The sequence below is a fragment of the Cynocephalus volans genome, chromosome 1 (genome assembly GCF_027409185.1).
Source record: "Cynocephalus volans isolate mCynVol1 chromosome 1, mCynVol1.pri, whole genome shotgun sequence".
Lineage (NCBI taxonomy): Eukaryota > Metazoa > Chordata > Mammalia > Dermoptera > Cynocephalidae > Cynocephalus > Cynocephalus volans.
The window spans coordinates 115,931,116-115,949,027 of NC_084460.1; the positions used below are offsets into that span (position 1 = coordinate 115,931,116).

Below are 17,912 nucleotides of genomic sequence, written 5' to 3' on the forward strand. Positions count from 1 at the left end.
TTGTTTCCAATAATGTACAATGTCATAGCACTTCAATTTTACTTAATATATGAATGGAAACTGGCTATATAGTACTGGATGTGTTTAAGAACGAAGGCAGCATGTAGACCAGTGATGGAGGACAGAATCAAGTAGCAAAGAGATGTCATGGCCAAAACACAAAACATAAGGAGTGACAGATTCTTGCAGCTGATTCATGGAGAGAGCCTGCCAGAGGCCAGCCCAGAAGGTGCTGCAAATCTGGGTACAAGATGGAGTCTGTCAATCATAATAATGATTGCTGTAATTTAGTGTACTCTTTTACTATGTGTCAGCTTGTATACAGTGACAAATATTCTTTCATTAATATTCAAAATACTATGAACTGCTTATTTTTAAGGACATTTTCATATATGATAAAACAGTGGTTCAGACAGATTCAATGACTCATTCAAGGTCAGCCAGCTAGTAAGAGACAAGCCTGGACTGAGCTAGACACCTGGTTCCAAGCCTGTGCTCTTAGCCAGCATGCTAAACTTTCTTCTTATTATACATAGTGGTTGGACAGTAAGTTCATAATGATGAACCACATTTAGTAACTTCCCTCTAAGTCTTTTCAGTCATATCAACAACATACAGTGGACTTTGTCAAGTGTCTTATTTATGTTTATTTTTATACATTGCTCTACCAGTTTTTAGCACCTTTGGTAACGATCACAAACTTCCTCTCCTTTCACCCTGTACTTTAAGGACTTCCATCTAGTTGCTGTCAACTCCTTGGGTAGCAGTGTCTAGCTAGCTTGTATAAACTTAGGAGAGTTTATTGATCTCATAGTGCCCACTGGGCATAATGGGAGTAGGTGATTCAATGTCTCAAGCACAGCTGTAAGAAGTAATCTCTCACCAAGATTTATGTAGGCCATTGTCTATAACATCTTCTATATTTTTTTTAGGTGCGTTCTACTCCCTCCACCATTACAATCTACATCTCATTGCAAGCAGTTAAGGATACAGAAAAGGAGAAAGAGCAAGCCTGAAAATGCAATCTTAACGCATGGCCAGGGTGAAGATGGCTGTCTTCGGGGGTCTCACTTTCATCTGTGAGTCTTCCTATGGACTTTTAGCATAACACCCTAAAAAAATCCTAGATGAATCTTCCTGCTTTCTTTACATTGGAGCCCAAGATATACTGTTTCACTAATGTCCAGCAAACCCCCGTATTACAAGAATGCTAAGGCACTTCTAACTATACCCCCCAATTAGAGACTATCATATATTCTAAAACAAAGGGAATTTGGACATCGTCAAAAATACAGAGTTTTGCATTGATGAACAAAGGGAAGGGAATATAGGTCAACCTGTCCAAAGTCCCTTAAGTTCTGTGTCTGAGGGAGCTCACTCCAATTTGTTTTCATTAACTCTAACCTTCCCCAATGGGAATGTATTTGTGGCTTAAAAGGGATGTTGTTAGAGTTTAGTCAGTGTTTTAGTGATAGTGTTTTTGGTTTTGAGCAAGAGAAACTGAATCTGTCTGATTTCAGCGGACAAGTAATTCATTAAAAAAATATTGGAGAGTTACCAGGGGGAGTGGAGAAGCAGATCCAGAACAAAAGGCAGAATTGGTCTGGTGGGGCTACTACTGCAATGACAGCCACACATGACACTGGCTGCATCCTCACTGGCCACTGGATCCTGGGTGCAGCCCCTGATGACCCTGCCACTGCTGCCAGTGAAGTGGATCCTCCCTGCTTGTAAAATGTAGACTATACTGTATTATATTACCTTATATCATAGACAACATACTACAGTCATATTAAACAGTGATAAGACCAATGGTAAAAGAATAGACAGGGATGGGGCAGATGGCCATGGGCAAGGAGGACTGTTTAAATAGTGCATCATGAAATGCTGGACTCACCAGCATACAAATAGTATTTCAAGCTATGCAAGTAAGTGAGACTATGTCAGGGGAGAATGTGGATAGAGAAAAGATATGAAGTCTGAGCCCTGGGTACTTCAACATTTAGAGTTTGAAAGGAGAAGCACAGAAGACAGATGAGAGATTGCATCCAGGAAAAGAAAAGGAGGCTCTGAAAAAGGAATATAGAGAGCATGAGAAAGGACTTTGGTGAATTAATAATTGATTGTAGAAATAAAATATTTAATAGAGATCTGGGAGATAAATTTGAAGAGATCTCAGAAAGGAGAACAAAAAGAAAGAAAGAAAAAATGGAGAGGAAAGATCAGAAATTTAGAAGATCACAGCAGCGGTTTTACTGTCCAAATGATAGGAGTTTCAGGAAAAGAGAACATAGAAAAGTAGGAGAGGGGCCCACAAACAAGGCAGGACCCAGCATGCCTGCCCTGATAGGGGACACACAGGCAGGGGAAAAGCCCCCAGGAAGCCCACCCACTGTCTACAAACTAGGCGGGACCCAGCACCACCTGCCCCTGCCACGACCAGGAGGCTCTGCGTCGCTTGCAAGGAGGTGATCCAGAGCAACCACCTCCGTCACTTATACCAGTGCAAAGATGGCAAGTTGCACAGTAGCAGCCATGACCGCTGTTCAGGTGGCCGGCCATATGCTCAACTGCATCGACACAGGAAGAGTCACCAGAGAAGCCTAGAAAAGGAGGAGGAAGTCTTTCTCCTCAGAGTCCATTACGGAGTAATAGAAGCAGCAATTGATCTACCACATGGCCAGAAATCAACATTAAGATAATAGAAATACAAAACAAAAAACCCCAAAATGAACAAACAAACAAACAAGAAAATATGAAACCACCAAAGGAATATAGCAATTCTCAGGTACCAGACCCTACAGGACAGGAAACCCTTGAAATGACTGAAAAGGAATTCCTAATAACTGTCTTAAGGGAACCCAATGAGACAAGAGAAGACTCAGTTAGATAACACAATGAAACAAGAAAAAATATCCAGGATATGAAAGAGGAAATATACAAAGAGATTAGTACCTTGAAAAATAATGTAGCAGAACTCCTGGATCTGAAGGATTCATGAATGAAATAAAAAGCACAACTGACAACTTAAGCAGCAGATTAAACAAGCAGAAGAAAGAATCTCTGATCTCAAAGGCAGTCTTTGTGAAATAACCCAGGCAGACCACAAAAAACAAAAAAAGAAAAATGAGTAAAGTCTAAGAGAGCTAGCAGACCACCTTCAACACATAAACATCCAAATCATGGGTGTTCCTGAAGAGGAGAAGAAAGGTAAAGGTATTGAAAATCTATTCAGTGAAATAATAATGGAAAACATCCCAGATATAGGGAGAGACATAGACCTTCAGATCCAGAAAGCTCAAAGTTCCCCAAACAGATTCAATTCAAAAATATCCTCTCCAAGACACATTATAATCAAACTGGCAAAGCTCAGAAAGGAGGAGAGGAAATTAATAAAGATATTACGTAAGGATCAATAATAAAGATATTATATAAGGAGCTACAATAAAATTACCCAGAAGTGAAGGACACAAATTTGCAGTCTGAGGGGACAGCTGAGTTCTCAGCATGATGAATTACACCAATATATATGTGGTAGAGGAATATCTCATTGAAGTCTCAAAACCAGAATGGCATTAGTATCTCAGTAGCAGACTGGGAGGTAAAAAAAAAAAAAAAAAAAAAAAAATGGAGCAATGCCTTCAAAATTCTGAGAGAACCTAAAATATGTACACAGTTAAACTACGCATCAAGTGTGAGGAAAAGAAGACTTAGTAAATAATATTCATAGTGGAGTCATATATTTTTATAGATTATACATTCTTGTATAATTAAACATTTTTTCTTTATTTTACTTTCTTACTTTTATTTACTTATTTTTATTTATTCTATCATAAATTTATTTTTGAATGCTGACAGAATTGTAAATCTCTCTCCATTCAAAAATGTCAGGTATTCTATTAGACATTTTTTCTTCCTTACATACTGTAAATGATTGTAGAGCTCTTTGTCCTCTTTCTCTAATCTTGACTTGTTGCTCTCTAGACTTGCTCACATCTGTGATTCTGGGATCTTTCTTTACCAAGTCTTAAAAATATAATCACCAATATTGGTTATACTGGACCCAGTTTGTATGCCCCAGATTTGCTTGGCTTCATTTGCTCTTCATCCCCATGCCTTGGCCCCTTGCTGAGAAACAACCTACAGTTTTTTTGTCCATTCATCCATTGATGGGCATTAGGTTGATTTCACCTTGTGGCTAGTGTATATAGCATTGCAATGAACATGGGAGTGCAGGTGTCTTTTTGATATATTGATTTCATACTGGGATAGCTGGGTTGCAAGGCAGATCTATTTTTAGTTCTCTGAGGAACCTCCATACTTTCTTCTACAATGCCTGTACCAATTCACATTCCCACCTACAGTGCAGGAGGGCTCCCTTTTCCCACATCTTTGTCAGCATTTGTTATTTTCTATCTTGTTGATAGTAGCCATTCTAGCTGGGGTGAGATGATATCTCATTGTGGTTTTAATTTGCATTTCCCTGATCATTAGTGATGTTGAGCACTTTATCATGGGCTTCTTAGCCATTGGTATGTTTTCTTTTGAGAAATGTCTGTTTAGGTCCTTTGCCCATTTTTTAATTGGGTTATTTGTTGTTTTGCTGTGGAGTTATTTGATTTCCTTATATATTTTGGATATTAATCCCTTTTTGGATGCATAATTTGCAAACACTTTCTCCCATTCTGTAGATTCTTTCTTCACTTTGTTTGTAGGTCCCTTGCTGTGCAGAAGCTTTTTAGTTTGATGTAGTCCCATTTGTGTATTTTTGCTTCAGTTGCCTGTCTTTGTAGTCTCACTTAAAACAGCACTGCCCACTCCCATTTTGTGTAGCATTTCCCCTATGTTTTCTTCAGTAGTTTCACAATTTCAGGTCTTAAATTTAGGTCTTTAACACATTTGAGTTGATTTTTGCATATGGTGAGAGATAGGAGTCTAATTTCAATCTTCTGCATGTGGATATCCAGTTTTCCCAGCATAAATTTATTGAAGAGGCTGTCCTTTCCCCACTGTATATTCTTTGTCAATTAGCAATAATCGCGCCTCAGATAAACCTCATTGGCTATGATACTGCCACTGCGCAAAGCTATTCTTTGTCAAAAATCTATTGGCTCTAAGTGCATGGGTTTATTTCTGAGTTCCCTACTCTGTTCCATTGGTCTACTTGCCTATTTTTATGCCAGTACTGTGCCGTTTTTGTTACCATAGCTTTATAGTATATTTTGAAGTCAGGAAGTGTGATGCAGATTTTCTTTTCTATTTCTGTGAAGAATGTCATTACCATACTTATTTTTTTTGACATGCCATCTTTACGATGATTGAGGCATGATTCATGGATGTCTTTCTTCTGCAGAAAGAAAAAGTTTGGCTCCAAATTAATGAAAAAATAAAATTTAAACTGAAATTATGGTTAGAAGAATATTTTTTCACACTAGAGCTACAAAATTGTACTATTAAAATATTAATGACCACATTATATCCATTGCAAAAAACAGGAGAGTAGTAGAGCTTATGTACACAGATTCAATTATGACTCTACCAGTTTCTAGCCATGACTGTGTTCTCAGTTACTAACCAGTAACAGTACTGGTTGCAGTTTAACAATCTAACAGTAATAGTACTAAACAGACAAAGCTGCTGTGAGGATTAAGTGTATTAATACATGTAAAGCACTAAGAATATTATTATAAGTGTTAGCTATTTATCATCATCACCATCATTAACCTCACTTTTAGAAAGATAAATCTTTTTGAACACCCAAAATACAAGGTAATCATCTTCTTGGACATTCGTTTGGCTTCTGTCTCTACAAATTGAAGGTTGAGTTTCAATCAAATAATCTTTTATATAAACAAGAGGCAGTGTCAGGCACAGTAGCACAGCTACTGATCTGTTTCACCATGTTCCAGCACACTGAGAAAGCAGAATAATAGACCTGGCTCATTAATCTGGACTACATTTAAAAACTCCAAAGCAATACACTGACCTATCTTCAACTTACAAAAACATTTACTTAAAAGACTCAGGCAAGGAATATGACCTAGCAAGCAAACACTAGCAGGTGAAGGTAAAAACCTGAGCAGATGCCTTGTCCTGTAGTAAAACCAACATCAGGGATCATAAGGAGAGTAGAAAGTGTTAAAATTGGGGAAGTACATGGATGCCAGGGCTCATTCCTGGGGCCCAGGATTTTGAGTAAGTCCATGAGGTGCTGGGAGGTTGGGTACTCCTATAAAGTCTAACAGGTCACTAAGCAGCCCTCTACTTTCTCTCCAGACTTGGTTGTTCTGGGCTTCTAGCTAGCTATATGAGAGAAGTGGTCAGCATTGCACTAGATAATAACTCTACCCAACACTACAAGATTTTAGTGGTGGAAGTACACCAAATACAGATTTTCGGCTAAATGTTAAAGCCATTATTAAGCCAAATCCAATGATAAGGCTAAATAGAACACCATCACTAGGGTGACCAACTCATTCCCATTAGCCCAGGACTTTTCTTATTTTAATACATGAATTTCATGCCTGGGAATCTCCTCAGCCTCAGGCAAATGAGGATAGTCGGTCACCATAACCACTATAACAGAATGAATATCTAGATGCAAGAAAATCTAGAATGTTATAGAAGTTTTAGTTGTTAAAATTTTCAGGGGTCAAAATTTAAAGCTTGACCTAGTGGAGGAACAATATTTTCTCAGAACTATCAGCTTGTAGACTGCACGTAAGGTCACTAAATTGCACATTTGGGATGGGAACAGCTGTTTAACTTCAACTGAGGTCAGTGGAGGAATAAGATTTTTTAAGCTAACACTGCCAATATTGATAAATGCTCAAAGTGGTGCTGCAATTAAGATGTTAAGCCTCATTTTCTTATAGTGGTAACTGAAGTAAAGACTTAGTTCCTCTTCAACTCCTGGGCTTGATAATTTAGACATGGTGATGGTGTAATTTCATTGAGGCAACCCTGCAAACCAACTATTTCTCTCTATTTAACTATTTTAAAAACCTTTAATTATTTTTATGTATAAAATAAACAGCTTTCACAATCAACATTAATTACTGCAGCATTTTACTTTGAATTCATAAATATATATTTATACTTCACCTGACAATCTCAAAAACTAACACATACAAGATTTTAATCCTATCTACATCAAAAATATTTGAAAGTGAGTATTATTGCAATAACAACATATCCAAATGACATGACCTGTTTATATAGAATATCTTTATGTTTAGACATAAGGATACTTTATGCAATCTCATGATCACTGATCACACATGTTTTCAGGGATGCCAGGAATGTCACTGTAGTTAGACATGTGGGTGTTTGGCCTTCTAAAGGCTGAGGCTATAGCCAAAGCTGAAAAGCAGATATTGGCTAAAATCTGAGACCAAAATCATATGTTGGTGCATGCCCAACTGGAAACCACAGAACATGAGCTTAAGGAGGCTTTTGATGCCAAATCCCTGTGAGCTTCTATAAGTGCTATCTACTCTTGATTTCTTTTAGTACTGCTTCTATCACTGACTGGCCCACTCATTCACTCATATCATACCTGGGGGCATTCAGTAGGAGATCCCCAAGGACTAGGCCAGATGAGCCAAGGGTCTGCTGAGGGCATATTTTGATGGCTAAATTGATGATAGGATTACACAAACATGCCAAGCACATTGCACATATAATGTCTGCATCTGTGTATGTGTTAAGCACGTGTGATGATTAATTTTATGTGTCAATTTGACTAGGTTAAGTGATACTAGACAGCTGGTAAAACATTACTTCTGGGTGTGTCTCTGAGAGTGTTTCTGGAAGAGATTGGTGTTTGAATCAGTAGATCGAGTAAAGAAGATCAGCCTCACTGATGTGGACAGGTATTAGCCAATCCATTGAGGGCCCAGATAGAACAAAAAAGTGGAGAAAAGGCAAATTTGCTCTCTTTTTGAGTTCGGACATCCATCTTCTCCTGCCCAGAGTTCTAGGTTATCAGGCCTTTGGACTCCAGGACTTACACCATCAGCAATACCTCCTTCCTCACTTCCCACAAGCTTTTGGTCTCAGACTGAATTACACCACCACTGGCTTTCCTGCTACTCTAGCTTGCAGACAGCATACCCTGGCACTTCTTGGCCTCAATGATTGTGTAAGCCAATTACCATCATAAATACCTTCTTACATATCTATATCTCTCTATATATCCTATTGATCTGTTTCTCTGAAGAACCCTGATTAATACTGCATGTTAGCAGCAGAATTCTCTAATCAATACAACAACTTTAGATCATTTAAAGAACCCAGTCACCCACTGCTGGCTTTGGAAGTCAGTATTTATAAGCAATTAAACCCTGTTTACTTTCTCCTCTTTCTGTCTTCTTCTACCCCTCAACTAGATTCAATAGTCTCCATCTATCCTCTCAGGGATGATCTTTTTCTATAGGAAATAGAATGTATGCTAATTTCTCCACCACTAACTCCCCCACATACCCAACTACCCCAAACTTGCTTTTTCTCCCCTTTTTTAAAAATTATAAAATAGACATAACATAAAATTCACCATTTTAACCATTTCTAAGGGCATGATTCAGTGGTGTTAAGTACCACCTCATTGTTATGCAACCATCACCATCATCCATCTTCAGAACTTTTCATCACCCCAAACTGAAGCTCTGCTCTCATTAAACAGTAATGTCCCATCCTTCTCTGCACTCAGGCCCTGGCAACCAACATCCCACTTTCTGTCTCTATGAATTTGACTACTCTAAGTAACTCACAGAAGTAGAATCATAGAGTATTTATTGCTTTGTTTGACTTAACTCACTTAGCATAATGTCTTCAAGGTTCATCCATGTTGTACTTTGTGTCAGAATTTCCTTCTTTTATAGGGCAGATTAATATTCCATTACATGAATAACATTCCATTGTATGTAAATACCACATACTGTTTATCCGTTCATCTGTTGATGGACACTTGTGTTGCTTCCACCTTTTGGTACTTGTGAACAAAGCTGCTATGAACAAGGGTGTATAATATCTGTTCAGTCCCCTGCTTTCCCAGTTCTTTTGGGTATATGCCCAGAAATGGAATTTCTGGATCATATAGTCTAATTTGCTATTGACAAAATTTTGAATTGTCAGTTTCTTTAATCCTAGTATGTAGGAGTTTAGACAGGATTAGTGGGTGTATGTATTAGTCACGGTTCTCCAAAGAGACAGAACCAATAGGATATGTTATAAATATATGAAAGGGGATTTATTAGGGGAATTAGCTCACATGATTGTGAAGAGGAGTCTGGCAATAGGCCGTCTGCAAACTGGATGCCAACAGCACGGCTCAGTCTAAGTCCAAAGGCTTCAAAACCAGGGAAGCTGATGGTGTCCTTGGTGTAAGTCCTGAAACCCAAAAGCTCAAGAATCTCAAGCTCTGATGTCCACAGACAGGAGAGAACAGCATATCCCTGCTCCAGTGGATAGAGAGAGAGATTCGCCCTTTTTCTCTGATTTTTGCTCTCTGTAGGCCCCTACCAGATTGGATGGTTCATGCTCATTTTGAGCGTGGATCTTTCCCACCCAGTCCACTCAGGCTGTCATGCTAATCTCTTCTGGAAACACTCTCATGGACATATCTAAAAAAGATAGCTTTACCAGGTTTCTTGGCATTCCTTAATCTAATCAAGTTGACACCTACAATTAACTTTTACTGTGGGTACCTGCTATTCTCTGCCATGTTTATGGCAGAATCTGCTGCTCCCAAGAACAAAACAGGGGTATCCGGTCATACCCCAATTTCAACTTCTTTTACCTTTTCTCTGATCCCCCAGCATTGATCCCATCCACAGGACCAAACTTCTTGGAAGGACTAAATTTTCTGTTACTTAAGTTTCTAGAAACCTTCTCTTGAGTTTCCCCTCTAAGCATGAAGCCCCACTACTGTAGTTTGAATGTATGTGTCCCTCCAAAACTCCTATGTTGAAACTTAAACCCCAAGGTGAAGGTACTAAAAAGTGGAGCCTTTGGTGAAGTAATTAAGTCATGAGGGATCCACCCTCATGAATGGATTAGTCATTTCACAAAAGAGGTGGATGAGAGCACCCTAGAGCCTTTTGATCTTCTTTTCCTTCTGCTATGTGAAGACACAGCAGTCTTCCTTTCTGGAAGATGCAGCAACAAGGTGCCATCTTAGGAGCAGAGAACGAGCTCTTACCACATCCCAAATATGCTGGCCCCTTGATCTTAAACTTCCCAGCCTCCAGATCTGTGAGAAATAAATTTCTATCATTTATAAATTACCCAGTCTAAGGTATTTTGTTATAGCAGCAGAAACAGACTAAGACACCCACCCTGCTTAGCATGGACCAGTTCCCTTCCCTGCTTCTGCAGGTAAATTAGGCAAAAATGATGAATGTAAGGACCTGTACCTGTGTGTATGATATTTGGGACTGTATTGAACTAGGCAATGTGTTTACTTTTAAATTGCAACCAGGAAAAGAATCCAGTGCTCAGGTCAAGAGCGGCAGAAACAAGCCTTAGGATTGAGGCATGAGGCAAAACTAAGTGAGAGAAATTATTCAAGGTATCAGAAGCCGGTTAGTAACAGGGTAAAGTTTTCAGGAGTCCATTTTCTTTGGGTGCTGACACCAAAGATCAGACCAGATTATGCATCTAAGTGCTGGACCTTGCTTCTGTATCCCGTTTCTGCTGTTTGGGGCAGGCGAATCTTAATACTGTGAGTGTAAAGAACTCCAGAATGACAGCTGCTCCCTGCTTGGTCCCAAAACTTCAACTGCTGCCTGATGCTAATGATTCTTTTGTCAGAGTGTGGACTGTAGTAATCTAAGCAGCTCAAAAAAGCTATGTCTGTTTTAGGCTTGGTTCTGGGTGGAAATAGTCTAACCCGAGAATTAGTAACCAGGGGCTTGGACCAGTTCCAATTTATGCCACCTCTAGTCTGGACACTTTGAAGCCAAGAAATTAGATCAAAAATTAGTCCAGGCTTATAATACCCAGGGGCACTTTGCAGAAACAAATCCAAACCCTCCACCTAGGATTCCCATTACCAACAGGTGATGTTCAATGAGATAATGGCTGAGAGATTTTAGGAACTGATAGAAACATTTCAGATTTACAGTCATATTTTCACCATGTTGCTAAACAGTTCACATAAAATTTTTACAAACAATTCTTTAAATATAATCACAAGAAAAAGTCACAACAGACAAATTCGTATCCTTTCCAAATGACAATGGTTATATTATCTTTTACCTTATCTTTTTGGTTTTTGTTACCATCAAGTTAAATAAAAAAACTTGCTCAATAATAGTTATTCATTAATTAGTTCATTTGAAGTAACAGTAATATCTATTAGATCTGTTCTCTTATATATGTGTATGTATGTGTATTATTTGCATTATTGTTCATTCTATAAACTTTTGGAAAGAGGAAGGGAAGAAATCATGAAGGAAGGGAAATATCTGAATGGGACTGGTACTCAATGTTCCTCTCATGTTTAAGACTCTGAATACCCTGTGAATATCCTGAGCTTCAGGGAAACTCTGAAGGTGTAGTCCCCACCGTGTATCTCAAATTATCTCACTCTGGTATTCCTTTTTACCTGTTACTTCAGTGCTGCCTCTTTGCTAGATTCTTCAGATCTATTCTTCAGTTGGACTTTCGGTATTGAGTTTTGTACTGGTTTTAGATGCTCTCTTTCAGATAACTCTGAGATCTATAATTTAGTACCTCTTGCCTCAACTCAAGACACTAACTTCTAGGTTTTTGTCAAGTAGAAGAGTTAATATTATTTAAAATAAATGACAAAATGAATGAAAGACTGATTACCTCTTTGTTATGTCCTTAAAGCTATTTAACACATTCTCCGAGTCACAGTTGTGATTATCATGATCAACTACAGCTAGAATGATGAAATAAACTCACAGCTTTATGACTACAGTTATAGATGAACAAAATAGATCACTCCGCAATATAAGAAACAGCACCCAATTCAGCTGTGGTTTCCCACTTACTAAAATCCTCCTCGGAAAAGGAGGGGGAATGTCACTGATGCTTACCCAAGTGAGAAGAATCTATATCATGGGAGGGACACAGCTGTAGAACACCACATGTTTGCTAATTATTTTCAAATGAAATTGACTAAAATGGTTTTGAGCAAAGATGATCTGGGAGGGTAAAATAAAGCTCTTCTTCCCTTGACTTTATAAGTGGGGGTAATAAATCCATCTAAAGCACTCATCATTGCCTCTGTATCCAGTCCTACTTCCAGTTATTAAGCCTCAAAGCATGTCCCCTCCTTTTGCCACAGGAGTTGTAGTCGATGTCTCTATAGCTGGGTACTGGTCGGCTCAGGAATTCTCCAGGCCGCACTTTTCTATCTCCCCTTCTTCTTTTCCTAATTCCTCTTCTTAGCTCACTCTTCTCAGCCTGCTGTGTTTGAATCTGGTGTAAAATGGCTTAGGACTTCGTCCTCAAGACTTGACTGATAGTCACATCAGACAGCGCCTTCAGGAATCTCAGAACTTAGTTGATTCTGAAGGCCCTTTTATAAAAGGTTTAGGCAATAACCCAGCAATTTTGATAGATTGCACCTCTACTCTTCCTGGAATAGGAGCTAATTTTGTAAAAGCACAGACTCGCTTCTTTGCAGGGAAGTAATCAGTAAAAGCAAAGAATTTGGGCAAAATTAAAGCTGCAATTCAAAGGAAATGGACCACACAGAGGAACAAGAGTTGCTTTCCACCTAAAACAGATGGACTGGGAAAAACAGACATAGTAAGAAATAATTTTATTTTTATTTTCAGCAAAATTCAAAAGGGTGCTCTACCTCTAAAGCTAAAACAAACAGGCCTAAAGAGGGACCCATCAGATATCAGGTAGAATTTTATGGAGGTATAAATATAATTTCCAAGTTAAAAACTATAATAAAAATCAGTAATACAAAATGGATATTTCTAAATGTTGAATTTCTGAAGCATTAAGGCAAATACAAGAATGTTTTCCCTCAACCCCTAATATAGCTTGACATGGCATACAGTTCAAGAAATATAATATTTTCCCTTCACAACTCTGTTGACATTTTCCCAAAAGGTTAATATCCTTGATATATAAAATATTCATGGCAAACAATGAGAAAAAAAACAAAACCAAGAAGGTATAAGCAAAGAGCATTTTATTGATGTCATAGCCTCTGAAAGTAGAGGATGGAATAGAACATTTATGCAAGTAATTTATTTGGGGTGGAATACTGGGGAGGGTAGGAAAGTGAATCTAGGGAGACAGAAGTGAAGAACTGAGCAGATTGAAATAGGGAAAGAGAAAAGCCAGGTGTATAATGAGTTGGCCATTGCCATGGGCAACTGATATAGTTTGGATATGTTTTCCTCCCCAATGCTTATGTTAGAAACTTAATCCCCATTGTGACAATGTAAAGAGGGTGAAAAGTCCTATTATGGTAATTGAAAGATGGGGCCTTGAAGAAGTGATTAGATTGTGAGGACCATGCCCTAGTGAATGGATTAATCCATGGATGGTTTAATGGTTGTTGTAGGCATGGTTCTGATGGATTTAAAAGGAGAGTACATGAGAAGCTCTCTCTCTCTCTGTTCCTGCCCTTTTCACCATGTGATACCCTGCATTGCTATAGAGCTGCCAACAAGAACAAGGCCCTCGCCAGATGTGTTTCCTGGACTTCACTTCCCAGCCTCTGAAACTGTGAAAAAATAAATATTGTTTCTTTACAAATTACCCAATTTCAGATATTTCATTATAAACAACAAAAATGGACTAATACAGAAAATTGGTACCAGAGAAGTGGAATGTTGCTTATAGCAAATATTTGAAATGTGGGAGTGGCTTTGGAAAAGAGTATTGGCAGAAGCTAAAAGAATTTTGAGGAGCAGCCTAGAAAGAGCCTCGATGCTGGTGTGAGTTTAAAAGACAAAAAGACCAGGGACAGTTTGGAACATTTTAGAGACTGATTAAATGGTCGTGACCAGAATGCTGGTAGAACTATGGACAGTAAAAACCATACTGAGGAGATCGCAAATATAAATGAGAAAGAGCTTATTGAAAACTGGTACAAAAATCATCCTTGCTGTGAACTTGCAAAGAATTTGGCTGCATTCTGTTCATACCCCAAAGTTTTATGGAATGTGGGAATTAAAGATGTTGATTCATAGAAGAAATTTCTAAACAGAAAAGTATTCAGGAAGTTGCATGGACACTTGTAACAGCCTACACTGAGTTATAGCAGAAAAGGCACAAAGTAAAGGCAGAATCTATAATTAAAACTGAAGCAGAGGGTAAAAATTTAAAAACTTTCATCTTGGCCACATAAAGAGAAAGTCTGTTCAAGAGAGGAAACTAGGGGTGTAGCCCAGCAGCAATTTGCTAAGGAGACTAGTACAGAAGAAAGGGATTATCAACCAAAGAATGGAAAAAAGACCTTGAAGGCATTTCAGAGATCTTCAAGGCTGCTCTTCCCGTCACAAGCCCCGAGGCCTAGGGAGACAGAATAGTTTCAGGGAACAGCCTTCAGGTGCCGTGCACAGGCTCACTGCCCTGTGCCACCTTGGGATGCTGCTCTCTGCACCCCAGCTGCTCTGCCTGCACCTGCCGTAGCTAAATTGGCCCCAAATGTGGCTGGACCCATAGCTTCAGAAGACACAAGCTGGAAAATTTTGCAGAATGTGCCTGGAGTTAAGTCTGCAAACTCCAAGAATTCCAGAGCTGTGCCACCCAGATTTAAAAGGATATATGGAAAAGCCCAAGGCCCAAGAAGAGATCTGTCACAGGGGTAGAGTCACTGCAGAGGGGCTTCAATAAAGCAAAGCCAAGCAGAAACGTGGGGTTTCAGTTATAGCAGAGAAGCCTCACCAGAACCATGCTTAGTGGAGCCATGGGAGTGGAACCACCATGGAGACCCCAGACTTGTAGAGCTACCAGAGTGGAGCACCAGCTTGGGAGAGTTGAAGCATAGGCTGAGACCAGGAAAGCCATAGAAGGACTGTTCAAGTTCTTGAGGACCCAACCCCCACACCACTATGCAGAGAATGCCAAATATGGAGTAAAGGTACATGATTCATCAGCTTTAAAATTAAAGCCTGCCCTGCTGGGTTTCAGACACATTTAGGACCTGTTACTCCTTGATTTTGGCCTATTTCTCCCTTTTTGAATGGGAATACATACCCTATGCTTGTCCTACCATTGTATCTTGGAAGTAGATAACTTGTTTTGATTTCACAGATGGGACTTGGGACTTTGGACTTTGAATTGAAACAAGCTAAGCCTATTGTACTATTGGGATGGGATGACTGTATTTTGTATGTAAGAGGGACATGAGTTTGGGGGGACCAGGGGCAGAATGATATAGTTTGGATGTGCTTGTCCCCACAAAGCTCTTGTTAGAAACTTAATCCCCACTGTGATAGTGTTAAGAGGGTGGAAAATCCTATTATGGCAATTTAAAGGTGCGACCTAGAAGAGGTGATTAGATGGTGAAGATTTTGCTGTAATGAATGGATTAATCCATAAATGGTTGGGTGGTGGTCATAGGCGAGTTCATGAGAAGCTCTCTCTCTCTGCTCCTGCCGTTTTTGCCATGTGATACCCTTCCTCGCTGTAGAGCCACCACCAAGAACAAGGCCCTCACCAGATGTGTTCCCTGGACTTTTGACTTCCTAGCCTCTGAAATTGTAAGCAATAAATATTGTTTCTTTACAAGTTTCCCAGTTTCAGGTATTCCATTATAAACAGCAAAAATGGATTAATATAGCCCCTGAGCCTCAATCCCACTTGGGGTGTGCCAGGAGTACAGAGAATGCTTGGAATCATCCACTGAAGAATTGTCAGGGAGAAGCATCTACCCACTGTTTTCATACCTCATCAGTTGAAAGTTGTTCCAGGACCACTAACTCCTCAGCTCTTTTGAGCTGTTTGCAGAGTGGAGGCTCTGAACATCCCACTCCCCAGTGTTAAAGAAGCCCTGGAGGCAGGAGCACAAGAGGCATTGAAAACCCAGTGAGCCAATGCCTGGAGCTGCCATGGCTGGAATCAGGGAGAGGCCCAGAAGCTTCTGGTATAATAAAAGGTGAAATTACATGAAAAACAAACACCTGAAAAGTGTTCACTGCTGCAAAGGAATGCAAATCATCATAAAACTGAATATCTTTTCTTCTGATAAATTTAACAAGATTTTTAAATAATAATTCTGTTTTAAATATGTAGTGAGAAAAAAATGCCCCCCCCCCCATAAAAATACATTTTATTAACTTTCTGGGACCAAATTAATGTTGGAAATTGTTTGAGCTGAATTGTGTCCCCCTAAAATTCACATGTTGAAACCCTAACCCCCAGTACCTCAGAATATGACTGTATTTGGAGAGGTGAGTAGGTAATAATGAAGTTATTAGAGTGGTCCCTAATCCACTCTGACTGGTGTACTAATAAGAACAGCAAATTGGACACACAGAGAGATATCAGGGGTGCACACCCACAGAGGAAAGACCATGTGAGAACACAGCAAGAACATGGCTGTGTGCAAGTCAAGGACAGAAGCCTCAGAAGAAACCATACCTACTGACACCCTGAACTTAGACTTCTAGCTTCCTGTACTGTGAGAATATAAATTTCTGTTGTTTAAGCCAGTCTGTGGTACTTTGTTATGGCACCCCAGTAAACTAATTTTTGTTTGTTTGTTTATGACATTTTCTTCTTTTCTTTCTTTCTTTCTTTTTTTTTTTTTTCTGACCGGTAAGGGGATCCCAACCCTCTGCACGGTGTGGTCCGCACCACGCTCAGCCAGTGTGCACTGGCCATCCCTACGCAGGATCCGAACCCGCGGCCTCGGCGGTGCTACCAGTGCCGCACTCTCCCGAGTGAGCCAGGGGGCCGGCCGGCCCTTCTTTCTTATATTATTTTATTGAATACATATATTCATGTGGTATAAAGCTAACCTTCACCACCTGTGCCCAGGATGTGATGGTCAGATCAATAGTATCAGAATGCCTATTACTACAAATTGCAATTATTCCGTATATCCCCTATCCAATTAATCCTCAACCTCCCTCCCACTCCCCCAACCCTGCACACAACCCTAGGTATGTTCTCTCCCTCTGCAAGTCCAATGCACCACTGTGGTCTTTCTTTCCTTCTTTATTTCTCTCTTAGCTCCCACTTATGAGTGAAGACATGGTATTTTTCCCTCTGTGCCTGGCTTATTTCACTCAACATATTTTTCTCCAGGCTCATCCAGGTTGCTGCAAATGGCAGAATTTTGTTCTTTTTATTCCAGAATATTATTCCACTGTGTATATATACCACATTTTCCTTGTCCAGTCATCTGTCAGTGGACATTTAGGTTGGTTCCCTATCTTGACTATTATAAATAGAGCCGCGATGAACATGGGAGTGCAGGTATCTTTTCAACCTCATGATTTCCATTCCTTTGGGTGTATTTGTAGAAGTGGGATTGCTGGATTGTATGGTGGATCTATCTGTAGTTGTCTGAGAAACCTCCATCCTGTTTTCCATAGTGGTTGTACTAATTAACTGTCCCAGCAACAGTGTAGGAGTGTTCCTTTCCACATCCTCACCAGCATTTGCTAGTCTCTGTCTATTTGATTATAGCCAATCTAACTGGGGTGAGGTGATATCTCGAGGTGGTTTTAATTTGCATTTCCCTGATGATTAGCGATGTTGAGCATTTTGTTAAGTGCCTCTTGTCCATTTGTATGTCTTCCTTCAAAAAATGGCTATTCAGCTCCTTTGCCCATTTCTTAACTGGGTTATTTGTTTTATTTACTGTAGAGTTGCTTGAGTTCCTTGTATATTCTGCATATTAATTCATTGGTGGATGTATAGTTTGCAAACATTTTCTCCCATTCTGTATGTTGTTTTTTCAC

The 17,912-nt window shown here is 39.4% G+C and overlaps 1 pseudogene; it reads right to left on the reverse strand.

Annotated features, from left to right (window-relative positions):
* Positions 1 to 4,964: 4,964 nt before the first annotated feature.
* LOC134364989 (U4 spliceosomal RNA) lies at positions 4,965 to 5,088 on the reverse strand (annotated as a pseudogene).
* Between the last annotated feature and the right edge of the window lie 12,824 nt (positions 5,089 to 17,912).